The sequence below is a fragment of the Leuciscus leuciscus genome (assembly GCF_965113295.1).
Source record: "Leuciscus leuciscus genome assembly, chromosome: 8".
NCBI lineage: Eukaryota > Metazoa > Chordata > Actinopteri > Cypriniformes > Leuciscidae > Leuciscus > Leuciscus leuciscus.
The window spans coordinates 38760367-38772699 of NC_138732.1; the positions used below are offsets into that span (position 1 = coordinate 38760367).

Genomic DNA, 12333 nt, shown 5'->3' on the forward strand with positions numbered 1-12333 from the left:
GTATAGCATAAACCTTATCATCCAAACACACAATAATAGTATAGTAATACACTATACACTAAAATTAATTTACTCACCCTCAAGTTGTTCCAAACCTGTATGAGTTTCTCTCTTCTGTTGAACACAAAAGAAGATATTTTAAAGAACGTGGGTAATCAGACAGTTGACGACACCCACTGACTTCCATAGTGTTCAACAGAAGAAAGAAACTCATACAGGTTTGGAACAAAACAAGGGTTAATAAATGATGACAGAATTTCCATTTTTTTCTATTTTCATCCCTTTAAAGGTTCTTTATTGAACCATCAATGCCATTAAAGAACGTAAGTGTGGCATAAACCTTATCATCCAAACACACAATAAGCAGTAAAACACTAAACACAATACACTAAAACCATAGTAAATATTTGTCCAGGATATAACAATAATTAATATCATCCATTTGAATGTAGTGTTATGGCAATGGCCCAATGTGTCAGTGAGCAGCAGTGAACACACTATGTTGACGTACCGTTAAAATCGAGGCCACAACAAAATAAAACCTGTTGAGCGGAGTCCACCCACAGCAGCTGAACCGAGAACAGATGCAGCGTTCCGGCCTCCGTTGCACACACTGACCTGAGATCTGCTCTTACAGGCAGCGATCACAGCACTGCAGCACTTCAAGCAACCCAAGACACATCCTCCTGTTAGCCACTACCTTACAAGAACTCATGATGATTCAGGACACACCCGCAGCGCATGTCAACATCTCCATTCCCATAGTCGTCAATCCAGCTCGTGCTTTTTTTCACCAGTTAGTTATGTCATTAGCGGTGCCAGCTGTCCAACCACACCCCAGTGGGACAGCATAGAGTTAGAGACTTCTAAAAATGCTCTAAAAGGAGTCAATGGCATGCCAATGTTACATAATGGTTAAACTGTTTATTGTTTGAATAACTCTTAAAGACAGCGCTGGACTACGATTATTTGTCTCAAGGTCTACATTTGATGTCATCTTTCAGCTATTCGGAAGGCCAACACAGAAACTTTGCTGGAATTTTTAAGAAAAACACAAAACACAAACGGGCCAATTCTCCACCCTTGTGGCATCCCTTTCACGGACACAGTACTGTGTGCTACATACCTTTATTGAATCATCAGCTGGAATCGATTCTTCCACAATTCATGCTTTGATAACCTTCATCACAATCCAAGCATAGATAAAGTCTAATTTGACTAAGGTTTGTTTACTTCCCAAATGAGTGAGGAGTAGTTTGACCTCATGGGACTGAGTCATGCACAAATCTAAGCAACCAGACAATCCTGTCTAGTCACTAGATTTTCAGAGTCTCTAAGGACTGCCAACACTGCACGAGTGATTGAACAAAGTCAAAACCATTATGCAGTGTTAAGTTACAAAGCAAAAGCAAAGGAAAAACAGCCACAGAATTGCTTTCTTGGGGTTTTGACTGAAAAACACAAAGCGGAGCATGTGCTCCCACCACACAAAATGGATTTACCAGTCTGACGAGATGCAAAAAAGAAAAAGCTTAGTTAACACAACCAGTTACCCAAAAACTGCTTCGTTTTCACTCCAAAACTGCAAACAGAGGCAACAAATGTGAACTCAAACAACAGACGTCTTTCACAGATGTTGTGCCGTTGGCAGAGCAGCTGGGAAAAGAGACAGACAGACAAACAGAGACTGCTTTTCCCCAGTGTATAACGTTAATGAGAGAGTGTGGGATGAACAGGAGAGGAGAAGAAGCAAAAAAAAAGAGAAAAAGAGAGCCAAACCGTTGGGATGCGTGCAGAGAATGGGTCTGTAGGCAGCAGCGGTCGCAGCAGAAGAGGCAGTGCTCGCTCCACACCCTTCAAGGCTAATCTGAAACACCAGCATTCCTGCCTGCCTCACAAAGACCTAGGCAGCAAGTCATAACACTTCCTGACAGGCTATGGGAGACGCGGTCGGCGTGTCCGCTGGAGAGGGAGGAGGGATCGGCAGGCGAGAAGGAGAGGGGGAGGGGAAAAGCGTGCATGCTTGGCTTTTTTCTTTACTACCAACGTTTCCATCCCAGATGTACCGAGCAATGCAATAAAGTCACGAGAGAGAAAAGGGGCAGGGAAAAGTTCAATGCATCTCTCAAATCCGCATACCGTCACTCACCTTAAAACATCCTGTTGCTTTAAAAAGTCGCTACCGGAGGGGAAAAAAATAACAGTGTGGACAGACATATGCTGAATCACTCCACTGAATCACTTGGAAACACATGCTGAACTTGTGATATCTTTGCATGTTCAAGCAAAAAGACTGTTCAAATAAACAGATTGTGCTTTTATGTTAGTTAAAAATCACATACAGTCAGTGCAAAAACTGCTGGCATTCGCCTGCGAAAATAAATAAAACATTTTGTAATATCCTCCAACAGTCTATCAGTGGTAAACTAATTTCAAGGACGGCTGAGCGGGTACATAACAAAGACTCATTCATTTGCTAAGGAAACAGGCCACATGATAAATAACAGAACATTCCCAGAGACAGACCTTCGCCTAAATGAGGGCATGATGACCTCAAAACACACTCTTACTGTTTCAGTTCAGCATTAAATTCATCAAATTTGGCTTGTGCATCATAATCTTATTTCTCATAGCCTAAAGCACAAGTTGCATGTGGGTTATAAATGGGTCTGGGGTTTAGCGAACTGCTATGCATTTGCCAGGGCCCCCAAGTTAAGATAGCCCACCTCCACATATTGTGGCCCTCAGATATGTGCCAAGACCTCCTTTTTTGCCCATTTCATGAAAACATGAGTCTCTATGAAAAGTAAGAGCACAGCTCTCATGATCTGGGACAAGTTGCACGACAGCAGAAACATAGGCTCATTAACATATAACCACTCGCATTTACATGCCAATGCCTTTCCAGCAGAAACTTGGCCGCACCCTGATGAAAACGTGTGAACTATGTTGTATTTCACAATACAAGGTTAGCCAATCATACCAGATCTAAATAATAAAACACCAACATCTTCTAATCATTTTCACAGGAGCTATGATCACAGGAGCAGATCATTGATAAATAAAGACTTTTTTAAATGCGATTCATTATAAAATAAGCTACTATGTCATGGCCTTTTACCACGCGCATGATTGGTGAACTAATACATTTTGATGTTAGCATCACATAACCAGTTCCATACGCATCTTTTCTAGTAAACTTGCTCGGTAGCTCACCTAGTACAATATTACACACGGGTATGAGTCCTGTGAAACATGAGTCACGATAAAAAACTTGAAGAGGCAAGCTAAAATGGCCATGTTGCTTCATTGTCTTGGCTTTTGTTAACACTATCGGTTAGGTTTAGGGTCGGGTTTAGTTTTGGTGCTACGTTATTTTCAAACGAGATCATTAACCTTGCAGTGCCACTCACTGAACACTTCATTTCTGAACTGCCATGATACGTACAACCAACATAAAACATTGCCAGATTCACAGATTAAACTGATCATGCTGGGCATTTCACTCTGAAAGTGTCACAAAACATGGAGGAAGCAATGTAATATCATTGTGCAGAAATGTCGTCACATGCACGTTTTCTAACGAGCCTCTATTCTATGTATGTGCGTGTAATATGAAGGATAAGGATTGTCAAAATATTTTTTCATATCCCAGCTTATGAGACAAGCAAATCATCAGTTGATTTCCGAAAAGCGAAAACATTGTGGCACAAAACATCCAGTCAGACACAACAACTGCTCAACCAACGGCATAATCTGGGGGCGGGACTATCCGTTTGTCCAATCATAACCAATGGATGACGTGTTTATAAAACCCTTCTGAAAACAATCGTGACTAACATTATTCACAAATAAAAGGCTTTACAGGAGCCCTGCTCACATTGCATACATTTCTAGACACAAGTGAAAGGTTCCTTTCTTTATGAATGTGTTTGTGTTGCCAGACCACAGAGGAATTCCTGATTTTGGCATTCCTGAAGCTCAGGTTACAACACAACACAACACCTGTTAAACAAGTCAGATCTTGAAGATCAGGAACATTCAGTTTCATGAGGAAAAATCCCCATAACAGCTGGAGAACACAGTTGTGTTGGATCTTCAAATTCCACCATTGCAAAACAACAACTAGCCTAAGATTTTAAAGCTCTCTCACCTCTGTTCTTCTCAACAGTTGCTGACATTTGCTGGCATTTTGTTGCCAGAAGAAACAATCGTAAAGCAGCAGAACAAAGGTCTACTACAGTGCAAACTAAGGCTGCACGATACTGAAGAAAAATGCGATATGCGATAATAATGCGATATAAGATATGTGATAGAATAATGCTTAAAGTGTGTAAAATAAACTCAAATTATCTATTCATTTAAAATGATGTAATCTACATACGTGTTTCACATTCTTTTTGTGACAAGAAAACATCTCTACAACTTGTGAGTGAGTGAGGAGTGAGTGAGTCAAGTCAAGTCAAGTCAAGTTTATTTGTATAGCGCTTTTCACAATACAGATTGTATCAAAGCAGCTTCACAGTATTAAATTTAAATAATACAACAAAGTTTGTTTCAAGAGGAATTTATTGATTGATAAAATTAAATTAAATATCCCCAAAATATCCCCAACTGAGCAAGCCAAAGGCAACAGTGGCAAGGAACCGAAAAACTCCATCAAGTGACCTAATGGGGTCCTAAAACTCCATCAGGTGACCTAATGGAGAAAAAAAACCTTGGGAGAACCCAGGCTCAGTCGGGGGCCAGTTCTCCTCTGGCATTTATGAGCTAGAGGCCGGATTGTAGTTTGAACTGTAGGATTATATGAATGCCTGGCTGAAGAGATGCGACTTTAATCTAGTTTTAAACTGGGAGAGCGAGTCTGAGCAACGAACAGTATCAGGAAGACTATTCCAGAGTTTTGGAGCCAAATGTGAAAATGCTCTCCCTCCTTTGGTGGTTCTGAATATCCTAGGTATGACCAAAAGCCTTGAATTTAGTGATCTTAAAGAGCGCGATGGATTGTAGGGCGATAGAAGATCCGTTAAATAGACTGGAGCTAAGCCGTTTAGGGCTTTATAAGTCAGTAGCAATATCTTGTAATTAATACGGAACTTTATAGGTAACCAGGAGTGGAGTGGAGTGGAGTGGGGTGGGGTGGGGTGGGGTGGGGGTGAGTGAGTGAGTGAGTGAGTGAGTGAGTGAGTGAGTGAGTGAGTGAGTGAGTGAGTGAGTGAGTGAGTGAGTGAGTGAGTGAGTGAGTGAGTGAGTGAGTGAGTGAGTGAGTGAGTGAGTGAGTGAGTGAGTGAGTGAGTGTGTGTGTGTGTGTGTGTGTGTGTGTGTGTGTGTGACGATTTTATATGAACCAAGAAATAACATCTTGGAAAATCGTATTACTATAATGCAAAAAAAATACATTTAATTTTTTTTTTTACATCTTTTCTAAAAGTATAGTGATATCAGTTTTGTAGCAGGCTGTGTATTATTTAAAAGTATTTAAATTCAAAACATTGTAACATTCCTATAACTGGATTGTTTTATTTGTATTTTATTACTTTTATACTGTATATTGTTACTTTGATAAATAAATTAATCATTCTGTGATTTACAAATTACTAGTAAAAAACATGCATTACAGTAAAAACAAAATAATTTGTGAGGGAAATGTTCTTATCATTAAATCGTCAAAACTCTTACAATTCTTTAAGCAAAATATATGTTGAAACGGGACATTCTCTCAAAAAAATTCAGTACAAGTGGAGGAACTTGAATGGCACAGTAAACATGACACTTCACGCAAACATGTTCACTCCTAACGGCTCTATACGTAACACGAGCTTTTAATAACCAGTCCCATTCAAAGTGATAAAATCGACCAACAGAGTGATGTGAAATGTAGCCTACCGTTTCAAAACAACATCATGACGACATATCTAAACACACACTGCAATGAATCTGCAGTATATTTAGAGCAATGCAAATGGGATTCAGAGTCACACAACAAATTAGAGGAAGGAATAGCTGATTGCTGATATGACCCCCTCCTAGCATTCAATCGAGGAAGAACTTAAACACTGAAGAAAAGAAAGGAACATGAAGTCCAGCCAAGAGAAGAGCAACAATATTCACAACATTCAGATTCACAAGGCCGGACATTAGAGGTGAATGCAGGTTTGTGTGGTCAGAGCATGTTTAGTCTACAGCCTCCACCGGGTTATCACAGATCATAAAGCATGAATAAACCAGTGAAGTACTACAAAACCACATAAAAAAGACAGACTACCGGTCTGAAAATGCTGTCGTCAAGTCGTCCCAAACATACAACTCTCTTTCTTATATGGAACACAAAAGGAGATGTTTAGCAAAATGTTCACGTTGCTTTTTTCCATACAATCAATGGCGATCACATCAAGTTCCAAAAACAACAAAAAGCCTCTTAAAAGTAGTGAAAAGTAGCGGATACACCGCTCTACAGTAATTTGAAAGTGATTGCAGTACCAGTTTTGGCCACAATCTTACATACGATTCCTTTAAAACGTATTTCTGTCAGGACCACTATTGTCAAATACGATTGACAATTAGCATACAGTTTGGATTGGCGGTATGGTTCTGTTCTGGGCAAGAACTCCCTGCGCGTCCATGCAGTCTAGCATGGATAAGAGCAGCAATAACCCCCCTTAGGGTAAACAGAACAGAACCAACATGAATGTATTGCAGATATCATTAATTCAAGATTTTAAAGTACAACATAATTCGAGAATTTATTCTGATTCAAGGGGAATCTGAATGCCAAATCCTGACCGGACAGGAGGAGCTGGGGAGGGAGGAGGGTAATGAGCTACTGAGAAACACGATAGCTGCTGATAATCCTGAAGGAGCTTATATATATATACAGTGATAGGCGTTGTATTCCTACAGGTAGATGTGGATCATCTGAGAGTCACTGATGCGAGCTTGATGTGACCTGCCAGAACTGATGCTACGCTTGATCTTTGAGAATCAAAATGACATGTTTAAATGTTTTTTTCCTGTGAAAATGTCTTCATGCCTTAAAATAGCTTGAATCTACGCAGATCATAAATATGCAAATGAGCTCCGCCTGATTACCTGATCCACTCGCTAAACGGGTTTAATTCAGCCATGTTTGACCCAGAAACTGATCCAGAAAAGAAGAGGAAGAGTGAATCATACAGGCTCGTCTACAAGTCCTCGTCTCAGAATGGTAAAGCGTTTTATGTATCGCTCTCTACAACGTCAGACACATAACGGTAATTGATATGATTAGCCTTTGGCTTAACTACGTCATCGAACAGCTAATAATGTGTTGCTAATGTTAATAAATGGCAGTGAAGCGTGCTGGTAGGTCACATGATAATGACAACATGGAGAATGCAGAACCAGATTACATTCATGCCAATTACACACCTTTTTAGCGCATACAAAATACTTATTCAAAAAAAGTAGCTCCTCAAGAGAGCGATTTCAGACGCAGCCAATGTCTTTACAACATGTAAAAATGCATTTTATGCTTCTTTCCAAGTGGAAAAAGGTCTTATTCACTGTAAGAAAAAAAAATTTGTTGGAAAAAAGAAAAGGCACCAGTCTCTTTCTGCCAAGTTCACAGACATTTTCTTTTAACCCAAAAACACAACATAGTGCAACGCGTAATTCAAAATACACACGTAAAAAATCAATACGGAAAATTCCTTCATATTAACAAAGAGCATCGGTCCCCGTTTTTACAGGCTTTTCTTGGAGTGCTGTTGCATATCAAGACTCAAAGTTTGGTGGCTTTTATGAGGGGAAAATGTGGCAGAACTGGGGTGGAACCATCTGGACTTCCCGAACAGTCAAAACACTAAAGAGCCCAACAGATTTTTTTTTTCATTTTCATTCAAGACCATTAGTTATACGCCCACTAGAGGAGACGGAGAGACACAACAGGCCTGAGGAATATCAGTTAGGGAATCATAACAGAAGCCAACCTTGAGTGGTGTCAATAGAAACCATCTGTGTTGTCTTCAATACAGCGCTGAATACTTCCTCTCACTGTCTATCCTGAGAGGCATGGCATATCATTCAAAATAATCAAGATTCATTCAGCACAATAGTCATATGCTTGGAAGGCCATGAGCAAACAGCCTCCCACAGACATTGCTGAGGCATTTTTGTCCTGACATCACTTTAACCAATGGCGTCCAAACCACACGGTTCTCCAGGAACGGCTCTGACCGAGAACATGCTCCAGTGAACCGGCGGCAAGTAACACTTACAGCTGAAGAATGAAGGGTTTGAGAACGCGAGACAGCTCTCGGAGGAAGAATATAACCACAGCATGACAGACACCAGGATGAACAGTGTTTCGAGGAGGACAAAGCCAGACGTACTTAAAGGAATAGCTCACTGAAAAAATTCACTTGAAAATTCTGTCATTATATAGCTTACTCTTTATTTATTTCTTCTGTTGAACACAAAGGAATATATTTTGAAGAATGTCAGTAACCAGAGAATTGTTGGACCCCATTGACTTCCATAGTAGGAAAAAAAATACTATGGAAGTCAATGGGGTCCAACAACTGTCTGGTTACCGACATTCTTCAAAATATATTCCTTTGTGTTCAGAAGAAGAAAGAAACTCATACAGGTTTGGAATAACTTGAGGGTGAGTAAATGATGACAGATTTTTTGTTTTTAAGTGACCTCTTCCTTAAACACTGGCTCTGTAATGATCAGGAATGCAGACAGATTCACACCTTCCTGCTTCCTGAACCAATCACAGCTTTGGGAAAGCAATGCAAGATATCTGAGTTCTCAGTCTTTGTTATGGCCTTTTCAAAGGTTGTCTGACGAGCAATGAAAAAAATTAAAATAAAAACCACACATTCCTATCTAGCCCAGCAATGCAGGCAGGGAATTGCCTCACGTCTGGGGCTTTGCACCTCAACAACTCACACTACTGGCTGCTGACACATGCTATACAGTTCACATCCAGTGTGTCACACAGTTTACTTCAGCAAAGACTGGAAGTGTGTTCAATTACACAGTAAACGTCCTGCGAAGTGAACATCACAGTGTCTTCCACCAAATGAGATTCCGATCCGAAGGGAGCGCACATGTTCAGTCTAAAGGGCACTGCGAATGGGGAATAAGGGAACATCGATACATCACTTCACAGGAAGTGGAGAGAGAAAATTACCCACCAGTCATAGCAAGAAGACTGACTAATATGCATAAAAATGATTTGAGGCTCCAGTGTTTTTAATACATTTAAAGGTATAGCAGAGGATCTTTCCAAATTTTAGATAAGACCCGCCCTCTCCACTTTTTGAAAAGTTTGATTGATTCACCAGAATGATTGACAATTAGGAGGACCAATAGTTTAGACTACCCACCAGGAAGTAAAACATCCTCCGCTATACCTTTAAGTTATACATAAACACATAAGAATACATAAATAAGTCAGTAAATTGTGCGAGATGCGAGAATAGCGTGGTGCAGGGATGATTATTACAGCGCAACTATCATGATTACAGTTAAATAAGATAAAATACACATCTAAGGGGACGCTTACACAACAGCGTTTTCAACTAAACACGTTTTGTCCGTTCGTTAACACGACAACGGCATTTTGGTGGCCTGAAATTAAGCTTCTGAAAATGGGTTTCAAAGTGCAAGTTACCGTTATCGTCTCTGTGTAAACTATAAAAACGCGAATTTGTGACAGCCTCAACAGACATCGCGTGCTCAGGGAGTAAGGAGCAGTGAACACTGCATGGGACCCTGTAAATCTTACTGTCTCTTACTTGGATTGCAGTATGTAAAAGTTTGTAGACGCCTGAAAGGTCAAAAACATCTGTAAGAGTATGCAGTACCTAGGCTATATACTAGAAATATACATGGTATACTGTATCCCATAATGCAATGTGTTCAACTTGCTTTTCATTTTGACACTGATAAATGATCTGGAAGTAATCTAAACCACAATTTCAACACCTAATTATTACTCCATTGGACTGCCAGTTTTGTAGTATTGCCAGTATTGCAGTGTATAATAAATTATGTATCCATGCACATCATCATTTATTTATTTTATTCATGAGTCCTAATCTTTAAATCAAAATAACTTCCCCTCCCTCTTGCAACATCTTTTCTCTTATCTTTTCTGATGATGTCACTCGCATGAGATCCACCAATAGCAAACCACAGCCATCCAATAATTTCCCCACGGACAAAATCAAGCCCAGCCCTACATTTGTTCTTGTTTGAGAAGAGTTTCACTACAATAGAAAAGACTGTCACAACTTCCATTTCAGTGCTGACTTTTAAGAAAGTTTTAAATAAAGTGCATACTACACAGCACACTGTACATAGGCTATAGTGCGTCCTGATATATGAACAGCATGCAAAGATAAACATACACTTTTCAAGTGATCTCACAATTTAAACTGAAGTAGTTTAATGAAATAGCCTAAGTCCTGGAGCACATGCAGTTGACATCAGTGGTTCATCTCAACAGTCGGGTCTGGTCAAGCACACTGCAGTTTTACATGCATTAACGTTATATAGCCTACACTAAATACTACATTGCAAGTATGAGTAGCATGCTATTCAAAACATAAACAAGTTCGCAAGCGTTCCAGATTTATTAAGAATGTTAGCCTAATTATAGATTTATGAAGTACAAAACAGACTCAAGTCTTTAGCTGTGTTCAGATCTTTATCGGATGTAAAATATCGCAAAGGGCGTTTCATGTGAAACGGGTTAATTGAGAAACGCGTCACCTATTTCATCCATTCGTCATCAAATCACAGCTATATTAGAACAACAACCATAAATGCTTCCGGCTGCACATAAACACTCGCATTACGTGATTAACCGTCTCTAAAAACCAAATAATAATAATGAACACTGAGGGGTAAAAAAAAAAAAACCGTTTCATAGCATTAGCAGCATATCGAAATGAAAATGTAAGTTAGACTAAAACTTCCTAATGCAGAGGACATAAAATATATTCAACTTCCAATAAGGCGCGAGACTGTTTGTAACGTTAACTCCATATCGTATGTAGCTATAAATGTAGATTAAAACATAATGCCTCCGTGCTTGTAGGAAGAAAAATAACACATTCTGAAACATAAAAGTGCTCTACATAGTTTAATAAGTTCAGTAACTTACTGCGTCCGCCCGTGTGTTTGTTGCCCTGCTGGCGTTTCACGCGCACACTCAACACACACTCTCACCGTGTCTCACACACAGCGTCTGCTACAGTACACTACACACACTAGAGTCTGTGCTGACTACATAGACAGCCTTCTGTGGCAGCACAGCCTCACACACACTTGAACTCGCAAACACATGAACTGTCTACCAAACAGGACAAGCTGAGGCGATTGGGATTTTATCAGGCTTTATATTTATTTTTATAATAAAAATAAAATAAAATAAAATAGGCTAATATTTCAACTAAACATGAATCTAAAATTAAAATATAAAAATAAAATCGAATTGAAATATATTATACAAAAATAGTAAAACTCACAGGACAGTTTATTATAATAGTGCTGGGCTATATCAATGATAACACTGCCATGACGTCCAGCTCACTAGTCACTACCCGTGTTGCAGTACTATGGTACAGTGATGTATCAGATGGTATTACCTACTATGATATATATGCCATGGTATTGATTACTGTACTTGTGTGCCATTGTTTTTAGATGACACTCAACAGAATATACTGTATGGTGTATGTCCAAAAACAATATGGTATTACAGTTATACATGTGATTTTTGTTAGTGTAGGAATTTAATTCAGTTATTCACTTTTCATTAATTCATTCATAGCTGTATTTTGATATTCTTATGATCATAAAATAAAAATAAAATGACTGATTCTGTTTCGTCTGGGTCATGCTGCTGACAAGTGTCTTTGGATTTTATTAGGCTATTTTATTTATTTATTATTATTACACATAAATCTAAAATGAAAACAGAAAATATAACAATACAATCTAATTCAATCTATTAACAAAAATATGCTAGTATATCAATGATAGCCTACTGAAATAACACTGACTGACGTCCAGCTCATGTACACAATGGTACAGCGATGTATCAGAGATGGTACACTGTAAAACAATTCTAACCCTCCCAAATCAAAATTTTCAAGTGACCGATAACATCTACATTTTTCAATTGGCCCAAGTACAATTCTTGTTGCAATAGTCTGTTAACATTGGCTCAATGAGAAATAATACGTCAGACTAATTGAAAAATTTTGATGTTATCGGTCACTTGAAATTTTTCACTTGGGGATGTAATTTTTTTTTACAGTGTATTACCATGATACT

The 12333-nt window shown here is 39.0% G+C and overlaps 1 protein-coding gene across 3 annotated transcripts in view; it reads right to left on the bottom strand.

The window, feature by feature from the left end:
- Positions 1-11297, bottom strand: part of pls3 (plastin 3 (T isoform)) — a 34182-nt gene extending 22885 nt beyond the window's left edge. Inside the window, exon 1 of one of the 3 annotated variants that reach the window (XM_082178336.1) lies at positions 11159-11297. The gene's annotated coding sequence lies outside the window, so the exon portion shown is untranslated. Of the gene's footprint in view, positions 1-511; positions 682-1779; positions 1938-11158 lie in introns of those variants that run through there. The other 2 variants (XM_082178334.1, XM_082178335.1) reach the window with 2 other exon arrangements.
- Between the last annotated feature and the right edge of the window lie 1036 nt (positions 11298-12333).